General features: G+C 40.2%; 1 protein-coding gene across 6 annotated transcripts in view; it reads left to right on the top strand.

Moving 5' to 3' along the window:
- The window catches only part of grid2 (glutamate receptor, ionotropic, delta 2), a 509,848-nt gene that overhangs the window by 47,193 nt on the left and 450,002 nt on the right, over positions 1–12,653 (top strand). The gene's annotated exons all lie outside the window — the stretch shown is intronic.

The following is a 12,653-nucleotide window of genomic DNA, read 5'->3' on the forward strand; positions in this document are numbered from 1 at the left end:
CTCTCTCTCTCTCTCTCGCTCTCGCACACTCAGGCACCATTTTGATGCAATCACTCAGATACAGTATATTAGATTTGTCCTTGCTGTACTTATGAGTTCAGTGCGTGGTCCGAGCCTACAGATTAATATCATTCAGAGTTTTTAACACACTTCAAATGCCAAGGGCACAGAATATTGGAATTAATATGAGATGATTACATGTGTATATATGAGACAATGTCTTTATGCACCACAGCCACATATTGCACATGCCTTATATGGTTATGGTCTCTGTCTCTTCTCATTGCTCCTGGCCAGATCACTGCAAAACAGAAATTCAATGAACGAACACTTGGTTAAAGAAGAGGGGTGGGAAAAGGGATCGTCTCATATGTTATCTTGCAAGCACCAACAATTTTCAGCATTAAAATTGTTACTCACAGAAGCAAGTCTCTTTAAATTCCTGATCAATACAATATTCAGAGGCGTTTTTGGCAAGATCTATGTCCTGTCTTTCCTTGCATTGTGCATTGCCTGCAAAAATCTGTTCTGCTTGTAATCTTTACCTACACTATTATACCTGAAGTCATAGTACAAGACTCAGTGGGCTTCATTGATCTCGTAGTACACCATGAAATTTGTAAAGGATTTATTGTGAATACATACATTCGAGAATACTTCATATGTAAATCAAATATTGCTTTTTACCATTTGGCAGGTGTTTTTACTAAAAACTGTCTGGCCAAGATCTTTGTTGAATCATTGAAGATGTATAGTCAATACTGCCAACTCATTTTTAAAAGCACCCATGGAACACTTTTCAAGTACTCTCTTGCTGTGGCAATGTAGGAATACCTGAGAGTGATGCTGAGTAGATGAGAAAACACAGAATATCAGACACTGTGGAGGAATGTGGTCTAACAGACTGTGTTGTCTCTGCAGTCATTTAAAAAAAAAATTGTTGACATTTCATACAAGGACATCACAAAACATTAACGGCTTGATGCTCTGCAGAAATGAGGACAGCCGTTTGTGGGTGCAAGATACTTCGGTTTGTGTTATCATTTTCTGTTCTGTGGGTTTTATTGCTCTGTCAAGACTTGACTACCAAAAACCTGTATGTGTGGCCCCAAAACTGGGTCAATGAATGTGACATCAGACTTAATACTGAGGTCCTTTGAGATCCATTTTATTACAGCTCCAGCCCTAGTGCAGCTGTTTAGTATGCACGTTTCTCTATTCTAGTCTTTTTCATGGAGAAGAATTCTAAACATTTCAGTGCGTGTCAGTGGCTGACCCTGCCGTTTTTGTCTACAAGTTTCACAGCTGTCAACAGCACTTCCTCTTTTGAATTATCAACTTCTGTTTGTTTGACTGCATGTATACATGTATTTTAATCTGCAGTTATGCACTGATTAAGAAGAGAGGGGGCTAGGCAGTGTGTACTAAATGCTTCCTGTCTTTTGAGTTATGTGTCTGAGTGTTGACAGCTGTGTTGGTTCATGCTATCTCTGACTGGGAGGATTTAGCACCTCACATTTCTGTGTGCATTAACACTGGAGTTTTATTTGTGTGAGTATGATTCACAGATGTGTACTGTGTGTCTTGTTTGTGTATATTTTTGTGATATTTGAGACTGTTGTGCATCCTCTTGTGAGGGAAAGAGACAGACAGTAGCTCTGATGTCTGTACCTGGTCACTGAGGCAGAACCCTTAACCAGGCCACAGATACAGAGAGAAAGAGAGTGTGCGCGTGTGTGTGTTTGAGGTTGAGATGGACTGACAGGTAGCTGTGAGAAGAAGTATGATTACTTGTCTGAGGAGAGACAACTCAGCTCTGCCGAAGGTGCTTCATCTCACTGCAGCAGTCAGTGATGCAGGTAGAACAGACCAGATGGCCTGGGAAGGACTTGTACAACACAGGCCCCTGTTTCCGGATGATTATATTGTGTGTTTGTGTTTATCCAGTGAACACACACAGAGTCACACACACTTAATGTCATCTGAGGACAAGAACCTTTGTTGTTTGCTAAAACAAGTGTCGGCCTGCTTTTTGTGGAGATTGAGTTAAACCACTTCTGTGAGCACACAAGCATGTATATAGGTTACTCACTCAGACAGACACACACACACACACACTTACCAAACTAAATATTAAAAATGTTACAGCAGGCTTTTGCTTTGGCTATGTACTCTTAGCATTATCTTTTAAATAAAGACATTTTCACACTGAGGACAGTATTGCTAGCTGAATACAGAGGGCGTGCAGTGGCTACAAGTTTGCTCTTCATACAGCAAACCACAGTAACCACGAAACTCAACTCGTGTGCAGCATGTTGCAGCTGCTCCTGCCTAACTTGTATTAATTTTCTAGTTTCTAACTTGTTTTAACTTTGTTTTCTTTATTTACTTTTATTTTTTCTATGTCTATTAAAGTGTCGGTCATGACAGTTATGGCCTTTTTGTTTGCTGTGATATTGCTACTTTCTGGCACTGCAGCGCAACAACTCCACGCCGCACGTATTGTTTACTCCAGGGATCAGCTGATTGACCTTAAGCCAGCCGGCCTACTGGCCAGACCAACAGACATCCCTGCTGAAATCTGGACAAGAATGCACTGAGGATGCAGGAGAGGAAAGAAGCAGCAGAGGAAGAGAGATGGGTTGAGACAACAGAGGCTTACAGAAAAATATAGATATAAGCCGTGTCTCCCCTCTCTCTTAATGGGGAACGTGAGGTCCCTGGCAAACAAAATGGATGAGCTGACAGCGCTATCCTGGAGTCAGAGGGAGTACCAGGAATGTAGCTTAATGTGCTTCAGAGACATGGCTGCACCAGGATATTCCTGATGACAATGTTTCCATCAGGGGCTTCCATATTGTACGGGCCAATAGAGACTGCACCAATAGCGGTAAGCGTAAAGGAGGGGGGTTTGCCGTTCTAGTTAACAACCGATGGTGCAGTCCTGCTCACATCACCATCAAGGAGCGTGTTGGTGGCTTGGACATTGAACTGTGTGCTGATGGACTCTGACCCCCCCCCCCCCCCCCCCCCCCCCCCCCCCATCTCTTCTGCTGCCTGCCTGTAACCAGAACCTACTTTGCCCTCTCTCCCTCCCCTTCTCTCAGCCCCTCATCCTCCTGTGATGGCACCTCTCACACCTCCTCCCCCAGTACGTGCACCTGCAGCACTGTATGTCGGACAGAGTGATCAGCAACAGTGGGGCTCCGCAAGGGACAGTACTCTCTCCCTTTCTCTTCACCCTCTACACCACAGACTTCAGCTACTGCACGATGACCTGCCACCTTCAGAAATTTTCTGATGGCTCTGCTGTAGTTGGATGTATCAGCAAGGGTGAGGAGACAGAGTATAGGGGTGTGGTGGACAACTTTGTAGCATGGTCTGAGCAGAACCATCTGCAGCTGATGGTGGACATGAGGAAAACTAGGGCTTCGGTGACCCCTATTTCGATCCATGGGGTCAGTGTGGACATTGTGGAGGAGTCCAAGTACTTAGGGGTGTACTTGGACAATAAACTAGACTGGGCAAAAAACACTGATGCCCTCTACAGGAAGGGCCAGAGCCGACTCTTTTTTCTGAAACGGCTGAGGTCCTTCAACATCTGTCGGACTATACCGAGGATGTTTTATGAGTCTGTGGTAGCCAGTGCCATCCTCTACGCTGGTGTGTGCTGGGGTAGCAGACTGAGGGGAAGGACGCCAACAGACTCAATAAGCTCATCCGCAAGGCCAGCCACGTTGTGGGAAGGGGAGCTGGAGTCTCTGACAGCAGTGTCAGAGAGGAGAATGTTGTCCAAGATAAGGTCAATATTGGACAACTCCTTACACCCTCTCCATGGCGTGTTGGTCAGCCAAAGAAGCATGTTCAGCCAGAGACTCATTCCCCCACATTGCACCACAGAGCACCACAGGAAATCATTCCTGCCAGTGGCCATCAAACTTTTAAACTCTTCCCTCTGAGAATCAATCTGTCAATTGATTGATCACAGGACAGTTTTATGTGCAATTATCATATGTGCGCATATATAATTAATTTTTTTCCCCCCAATCTGCACTGTAAACATCATTTACATTTAAATATGTATATAGTGTCTATTATTGATGCGGTAATATTCTTTATATATTCCTTTTTTTTAATATTTTGAAGATGGGGGTTTGTTATTATCTTTTTTATTATATTCTGTAAATGTGAAATGGAGCACTGCAACATAACAATTTTCCTTGAGGGATTAATAAAGTATTTCTGATTCTGATTGAAACAATGCCAGATAACACAATTTTTCAGATGCTCATTATATGTTACTGTGGTTGCATACTATGAGATATACATATAATGGGGATCTGTATTTAAAAACTATTTCAAAACCAGAACAGGGACAATTCATACAATGCACAGCTCTCTAGCCAATCCCACTACTTCATCACACTATTTGGCAATTACTATTCAGAGACATGCAAAATACAAATACGGTGAACAAACAGTGAAACTCTGTCAAGTGAAACCATTTGTATGCGGTGAGTCTTATTCAGGAAGAAAGCCTGGTGTGCAGTAGGTCTATGTAATCATGCTAATGATGAGAAACTTCAAAGGAAAGTAGAATTTTCTAGCCAATGACTAGCATAGCTGTCAGTTTTTTAAGTGTGTATGTGTGTGCATGCTTGTACAAGTCTTTGGCATGTGCTGTATACACATATACTGTATGTGGGTGTAAGTGTCTTTGTGTGGTGTTCATCCATTTTGTACTTCCTACATTCTTGCAGTAGTGTGAATAAGTAGAATGAATATTTGAGGCTGCCCTCTCCTCCCTCTCCGCTTATTTCTTTTTCATGCTGTTGTTCGCTGTCTCTCTGCTGACACAAAAGCTGTTTTAGTCTTCCAGCAATCTGCACTGTGTCTTACTGGAGCAAAGGGTGCCATGAATGTGTATAAAATGTTTTCGTGTATATGCTGTATTTTCGTGAGGATGTCAGGCGTTGATGTGTGTGAAGATTTTCATGCATTTTACAGTGTGCATACTATCTAAACTTGAAAGCATAGCAAATTGCTTGTTTGTGAACTCATCTCTGGACCTTGTTCTGTCTATATGGGCACATGCCAGTGTGTGTGGGCATGTGTACTTATATGTCTTCATGAATGTGTGTGTATGTGAGTGCCATTGTTATTTGCTGGCTGTACCTCTCTCTCCTCTGAATTATTTCCCTTGACAAAAATCATGGGCAGGCTGCTTTTCATTGCACTATAAAACACAGGCAGCATGGCATTGGCAGTTTGTTCTACAATGTGCACACATGCACATAAACTAACACGACACACACACACACACACACACACACGTACACACTCACTCTCTCACACACACACACACACACACACACACACACACACACACACACACACTGCATTGCTTCATTCATTTGAAAATGATTCATAAAACAGTAAAGCGTAATGATATTTGCCAGTGAAATCCATGGTATTACAGCCTTTAGAGTACAAGTACATATATGTCTTGTGATGCTGTGGTTTTGAATCCAGCTCACTGTTTTTGCCTCAAAACACTCTACCCACCTACATTTGTAGAAATGAACTCAACCCTCACCCTTCTTTTTTAATGCTTTCAAATCATTACAGGAATTAATTTTAAAAAACGTGTGTTATTTAGGTAGGTTACTACCTGGCAAGGCTTTTGACATGTTACTTTTGACATAACATGGAGAATCCAAAATATCATTTGGCTATATTTGCCATTTTCTTAACATTGTATGCAGCCACTGCAACTATTGTGTGGAAAAGGCAGCTGATGCAAAGAAACTGTTATATGGGGGACAACAAAGACACACAAACAGTTGAAAAAATGACTACTTAGTTGAAATATGCAATCAGGACATAGCTCTAGCTGTACTCTCATCTCATCTTTACTTCTGTAGATTCAGATTTACTTGTTCTGTGGTCAAATTTAGTATTGTAAATCCATGATGTGAGTACGTATGTGTATATGTTCTTGTGACTGGTTGTTTCATTTCTTCTCAACACAATACCAAATGCACTCCCACAGTATCAGTCTTTTCCTGCTGTTGGTCAAACCTTCTTTTCTTTCATACTTCATGCATTTTACTCCTCTCCAGCATTTTCTTTTTCACTGTTGACTTTAGTCTCTCTCTCAACCTCACTTCCACTGTCTCAGTCACTCACCCTCCTTCATCTTTCCTCTGCTTTTCTGGTACATTTTCTCATTTATTCTCTTGTTTTATGACTCCTGCCCCAATCTCCCTCTTTACTTTTTTCTCTGGATTGTGTCTTTGTTTTTCCATCTGTGTCTGTACTGTATCAGCCCTTACATTTTGTTCCTTGTCCTCCCCCCACCTCTGTCCTTCTCCTCTCTCTCTTTTGTCTCCACCTCCTCCTTGATGTTTAATATGCTGTCGCTGATTACAGAAACAGGCATCATAACTGAGAGGTGTTAAACACTTTGGTAATCACTGTCGTGGAATCGTAATGTGCTGTTTGTTGTTTTGTCTGACACACTTGGCAACACGTCACGAAGCTGCCTGCCAGTGCCCATCTGGATTGTAGCTCTCAATCTTGTGTGCCTTTAGGGTCTAAAAAAGAAAATCAACAAATTGAGTGGGAGAGATCAGTAAGAGCAGACATTTGCATGTTATTTGCATTTTTTCTATTTTGAAAACTTTTGCACTTGCCTATATTAACAATTAAAGCCTACCACTGCTTATCAAGCCTATAATATTAGATAATATGGTTAGTCCCTTATTTTAACATTCATATAATTCAACTTCTTAAATCAGAAATGAGAGAGAAAGTGAGAGCTTAATAGATGGTGGATTATGCACAGTCTCTGTCCTGTCATGTTAAAATAAGGGTGCTGTACCATACATCAGATTCATCTAAACCAATTGTGCGTTTGTCATGGCTGGAATGGCCTGACTCACAGACCAGAGCCTGCCTCTGCAGCTGTAACCCTCATTAAGTGAACCAGTTAGGCCAAAGTGCAACTGAGAATGTGAAACACATTCACATTGAAATTAATCTACACGTCTCAGAGGAAAAAGGTATACGTGTGTGTGCATATATCACTTACATTTGTTGAGCACGCTGAACTTGCTGGGGCGTCATTGTGACAGAAGCATACTTTTAAAGGCACTCAGTGGAGTTCTTTTTATTGTAAACAAATACTGTTAATGACCTACCTCTCATTTACAACCATTTGTTGTCATGTGACGAAGTGAGGTCAAGTGACATATCATGTTAAATATCACATGCCTTAGCTAACGCTGGTTGCTTAATGAAGAGCTGTGTGATACAGTTGTAAACTTTGATGCTAAGTACGTACATGGACCCGTGTGCTTAGATTATCTCACTCAAATATTGTTCCAAAAAGTGAAGAATAAACATCCATTGATTGAATTACAAGTAAACACAATACACTGAGTTAAGTACAACCAAATGTAAAATATGCACATGAAACACCTGCATAGCCTTTTTCTGAAGGTTTTGAGACCTGGTATGCTTACATTGTCTTATGATTATCCTCCTATCCTAAGATTATCTCCTGTTTTTGCCCACCACAACCTTTGTTCCCACCGTTACCTTCAATTGCTCTCTGCAGTTGACTGAAATGTATATTACGCTATCCATGGCTGCAGGTGATAGAAACTAAACCTGCTGTTCTGTTCACTGCACTAGTGGTCCAAACTTGATACAGTAAAATACAGCCCAAATATGTTATGATTGAACATAGTGTACCCTTTTTTGCTGGACCACCACAGCGGGGTCAGCCCTATAATCTGGAATGTCCCTGACTGACTGACAGAGTGATCATATTTCCACCACGGGCCAGCTGTAAACCTAGTACTAAGTGGTTGTTCCTGAAAAAAGAGCTCCAGAATGTCTGTCTTCATACACTAATAATAGATGGAAAAATGTGCTGACTAGGTTTAGGTTTTGCCGAGAATGTACACTCCAGTTGTCATTGATTAACTTTTCACTGCCTGTGTGCCTGTGACCCTCTTAAAAGGGGAAAACTCACAAATATCACCCAGAGAATCTCCTCCAGTTACTTCCTGCCAAAGCAGTAGCAGAATCTCTCCCTGTAACATGTGCATCAATACTTGATGCATCAGATCTAACATGTTCATCCCTGCGTGACTCTGTTAGTCTCAATCAGCTACGCTCACTGTGGTTTGGGTGGTCAATAGTAGCCAGCATGATTCTTCCCTGGGGACTGATGCAAGTGTTTCCCTCAGGTCTTTTATGACCACCACTGATATGAATTTAGGAAGGGCAGCTTTTGCCTTCGAAAATATGAGCTTCAGTATGGTTAAACACAAAACAATATCTCCAGGGGTGGAAGGTCTTCTATTTATCTAGAAATACTAATACCACACTGTATAAATATTCCATTACAAGTAAATGTCCTGTATTGAAAATGTCACTTAAGTTAGAGTGTGTAAGTACAATCTACAAAATGTACCTCAAGTATGAAAAGCAAGTACTCAAGTCGTAGTACTCAATGCAGGAGAACAGTCACATTGTGCTGTCTTTACTATTCCTGCATTAATGTGTAAGCAGCACTTTACCGCTGTAGTTAGTTGAGGTGAAGCAATTTTTTAAACTACTTTGATCACTTTGATTGTGGAGTAACCTACTTAATTAATCAATTGATAGTTTGGTTTGTAAGAATTCAGAAAACTGCTGACAAACATCCAAAACCCCAAATGACATCCTCACAAAGCCAGTTTTCTTTAACCAATGGTCCAAACCTCAAAATTTGTTAAAATTATTAAAAGAATAAGCAGCAAAGTATTTTCCCACTTTCCATATACAGGACATGGTATTCTGAGTGGATGTGTAACTCTTGTGTGTGGCTCTTAATAAATCTACAAGTGCTTGTATCTCAGCTGCCCCAATGTGACATAATTCACAGCTTTATAATAGCTTACAAATTTGTATCCTCAAGCAGGTCGAATAAAAACTTCATTGTTATTTACAGCAATGAATGCCATAGGGACTGGTAGCTGGAAGGCTGGCATATTGATTATACTGCATTTTTTTGTGCTGATTACACAGTCACTGTAATAGTTACAGCATCCAGATTAAAGGGGTTCAGTGCAAGGTACTGTAATTAGGTCCTGGGAAATGTTTTGCTTTTTTATGTGTGATGTGCCTTGACCCTTCTCAAACAGCCAGTGACTTGGTTGTAATGCATTCCTGGGAGTCCTTGTCATTACTGTGTGTTTTCCACCTCAGAATGTGTCTATTCTATTACTCCTATTCGTTAAACTAGATAATGATATATGCTCAATGTATCTTGTGAGTCTAAAGATCTCAGACATTAAATCCTAGTACTGAAATTAATATGATAATAGTTCCCTCATGATACCATGCCTGGAACCCCTAGAGAAATGTCTTACTTCAAGGTAGACTCAAGCACAACCAGTACCTCTTGCACAATAGAATCTGTTACTGAGACAGCATCATTAGAACTTGTCTGGCTGTTGACAGCCCTCTGGGCTATTTCTCTCACCCTCTGCTTTTCACTTGTTTTTCCTTTATTTCACTGTGTCAGTCTCTCTCCTCTGCTCCCTCCTCTTGTCCACACACACACGCATTTTGTTCACTCCAGGCCCTTAAAACTATCTGCTGACCTACAATCAGAGGAAAATTCACACCTGCTTTTCTCCTCGTTAGCCTTACATTCTCATCTTTTTTTCCACATGTTACCAGCTTCATAAATGCATTTTATAGCTATTCTTATTTATACAGTCAGGAAGGAGAACCTGTACTGTAAGTGGAGTCAAGAGTTATTGCCTCCTCTGAATCCTCCTTTGTTATATACAGGGGACTACAACATCACCACCAATACTTCATTCTCATTCAGGAGTGCTTACATGGATGTTACCACAGACAATACATTAATGTGTAGTTCAGCTGGAGGTACACAATTGGACATGTGATCCTTAACTCTGAGGTATACACTGCAGTGGGAGATTTTAGTCTTTACTTATTGCTATAAACTACAGTTTGAAAAAACACACTATGAATGGCTTAGGCTTCTTGGGTTCCTCTCTCACCTGCTTCACTGTACCAATTAAACTGCTTACACTTGCTGCCTCAACCCACTTCTCTCATGTCTGTCTTTATTTGCCCTAGCTGTCTTTGATTAACAGTGTCAAAATGGAGTAAATATTATTGTTTCTTTCATTTACCTTTTTACTGCATTTGTTTTCAATAATGATGTGCTGCCTTTTATTCTTTGCTCATGCTTCATCTTTGCCAGCTGTCTGCTTAGTCAAAACAGATATGTTTGTGGGAAAGCAACTTTTTGATAGTGGTACAGATTTCATTACACAATATGTAAAAAGGTTTTTAGAAAGTAAGATTTTCTGTTGAGTGATCAGTGAAATACATGTATTCACCACTAATGACATTAGAATAGAAATCATTAATACTAATAAAAATGATTAATATTAATTATTTTTTGTCATCTTTATCACCACCATCTTGTTTTAAAATATGCAAGTCTTCTTGATTGATTGTGATTTTTGGGCTTTTACAGATCTCAATAGGTACTTTTTCATAGCAAACATTTTGACGAGTTACAACATTAAAAAACTTTAGATGCAGGGAAGTAATTTTGCTATCTGGGTTGTATTTGTAAGATGTATGTCTCTTTGGCTGCTGTAAGACCATTGTCACTAATCTCTATCATCAAAAACATTTAAACCACGTCTGGCTACATTAAATAAGATAAATCTCTGTTAAGTTTCGTTTTTTCTTTCATGCCAGGATGCATGGCTGAATTATGAGAAAATCTCTCTCTCTCTCTCTCTCTCTCTCTCTCTCTCTCTCTCTCTCTCTCTCTCTCTCTCTCTCTCTCTCTCTCTCTCTCTCTCTCTCTCTCTCTCTCTCTCTCTCTCTCTCTCTCTCTCTCTCTCTCTCTCACACACATACAGAGTAATTTATGTCTTTCAGCTGAAATGTTAATGTGGACCGATCAGACCCTCCACCTTTGTCACTGTGGTGCCAGTCTGCAGCTTAACTCTCTGTTTAATGTAGCATCCAGACATAGAAGATGGAGTCGACAAACAATAAAGAACGATTTAATTGGTATGCGAAAGAAAAGAGGTCTTTTGAAGTACTCCTTAAAAGTACTGTATTATTTATGACTTCACTTTATCGAATGGTAACTACACATTTTTTCAAATTTAACCAAGGGAAGCTCAGGTATTCTTTCCCCTCACGCCTTCTTCAAATCTATATTTAACTTAAGCAGATGCATTTAATTGTTTTTACTGTCCCTTTTTATTTTCTCCTTGTCTCTGCCTCCCTCCAGCTCATCCTTGTTCATGCAGATAGTCTCAATAAAATGAGAAGTTGTAGGATACTTTTGTTTAAAGTGTAGCCTTGCCTTTGTGTTTAATACTTAAGGGAAAGCTGTTTACTTCAGGCACTGTGTTGTCTTGGTTTAAGAGGAGAGGGGACCCTTAAAATGTTTACACAATCATGCAGTTGCATTTAGGGCATCATAATGCAAGTCATAAGACAATATTTGTATAGTATAATTTGAATCTTTTTTTTTTTTTTGCTCATTGTCTTCATCCTTCAGAGCACATCACAATGAGATGGAGAGTGAGTGTGTGTGCTTACTTTACCTTTGTTATTTATAACCATTTTTCACTTGACTGAAAATATCTCTTTGCTGTATTAAATAAAAAGAATTAGAACTGGGTACTGGTAATCCTTATGCAAATGTCTTATTCAATTACACCGTGGTCCTGAGCATAAGTCTTGTAGCTAAATCTTAAAAAGTTAAGCTGCAAATCCTCTTTAGTCTGAAGGTCCCAGCTCTAATCGTCAGGATATTGTTGTTTTTGGTCCTATTTATTCCACTGATTTCTGGTGACCTGTGTTTGTGTGTGTCTGTGTGTGCGCATAGAAAAAATGAGTGGACATTTTCTCTGTATGCGTATAAATGCTAGTAAGGAAAGGTCACTCTGATTTGTGTTCCACTTCCAAATCGTCTATTTGTCATTATCCAAAAAACTATAGCACACACACACACACACACACACACACACACACACACACACACACACACACACACACACACACACACACACACACACACACACACACACACACACACACACACACACACACACACACACACACACACACACACACACACACACACACACAAGGGAGTTAGCAGAGCTTATAACAGGACACGCACAATAGGACAATGCTGTAATTCAGGAAAGGTTTAGTGGTGAGAGGAAGAGTGGATTAGTATGTATTGTGGCTACAAGGCAGCAGGAGTCCAAAGTCAACATACAGCATAACATAGTAGAGCTGTGAAATTAATGCATGTGCACATGCTACCTGCTTTTACTGATGGCCATTACTGTCGTTATGTGACAGTGATGATATTGACCATTTTTGTGTTCTGTGCTGTAGATTTGTGCTCTGTTTACATGCATGTATGTGCATGTCCGAGTGTCTCAGGGGGATTACTACATTATGTAAAGTGTTAAGTGTTTTCTGGTTTAGTGTAACATCAAGGTAATACAATATAGATTGGTGCAATACAACAAAGCTTACTCTGGCATTAGGAAAACATTTAATCTTGCAGTTGTGGC

This window comes from Trachinotus anak, unplaced genomic scaffold, assembly GCF_046630095.1.
Source record: "Trachinotus anak isolate AG129_WGS33_773 ecotype Australia unplaced genomic scaffold, CSIRO_AGI_Tana_v1 ptg000008l, whole genome shotgun sequence".
Taxonomy (NCBI): domain Eukaryota; kingdom Metazoa; phylum Chordata; class Actinopteri; order Carangiformes; family Carangidae; genus Trachinotus; species Trachinotus anak.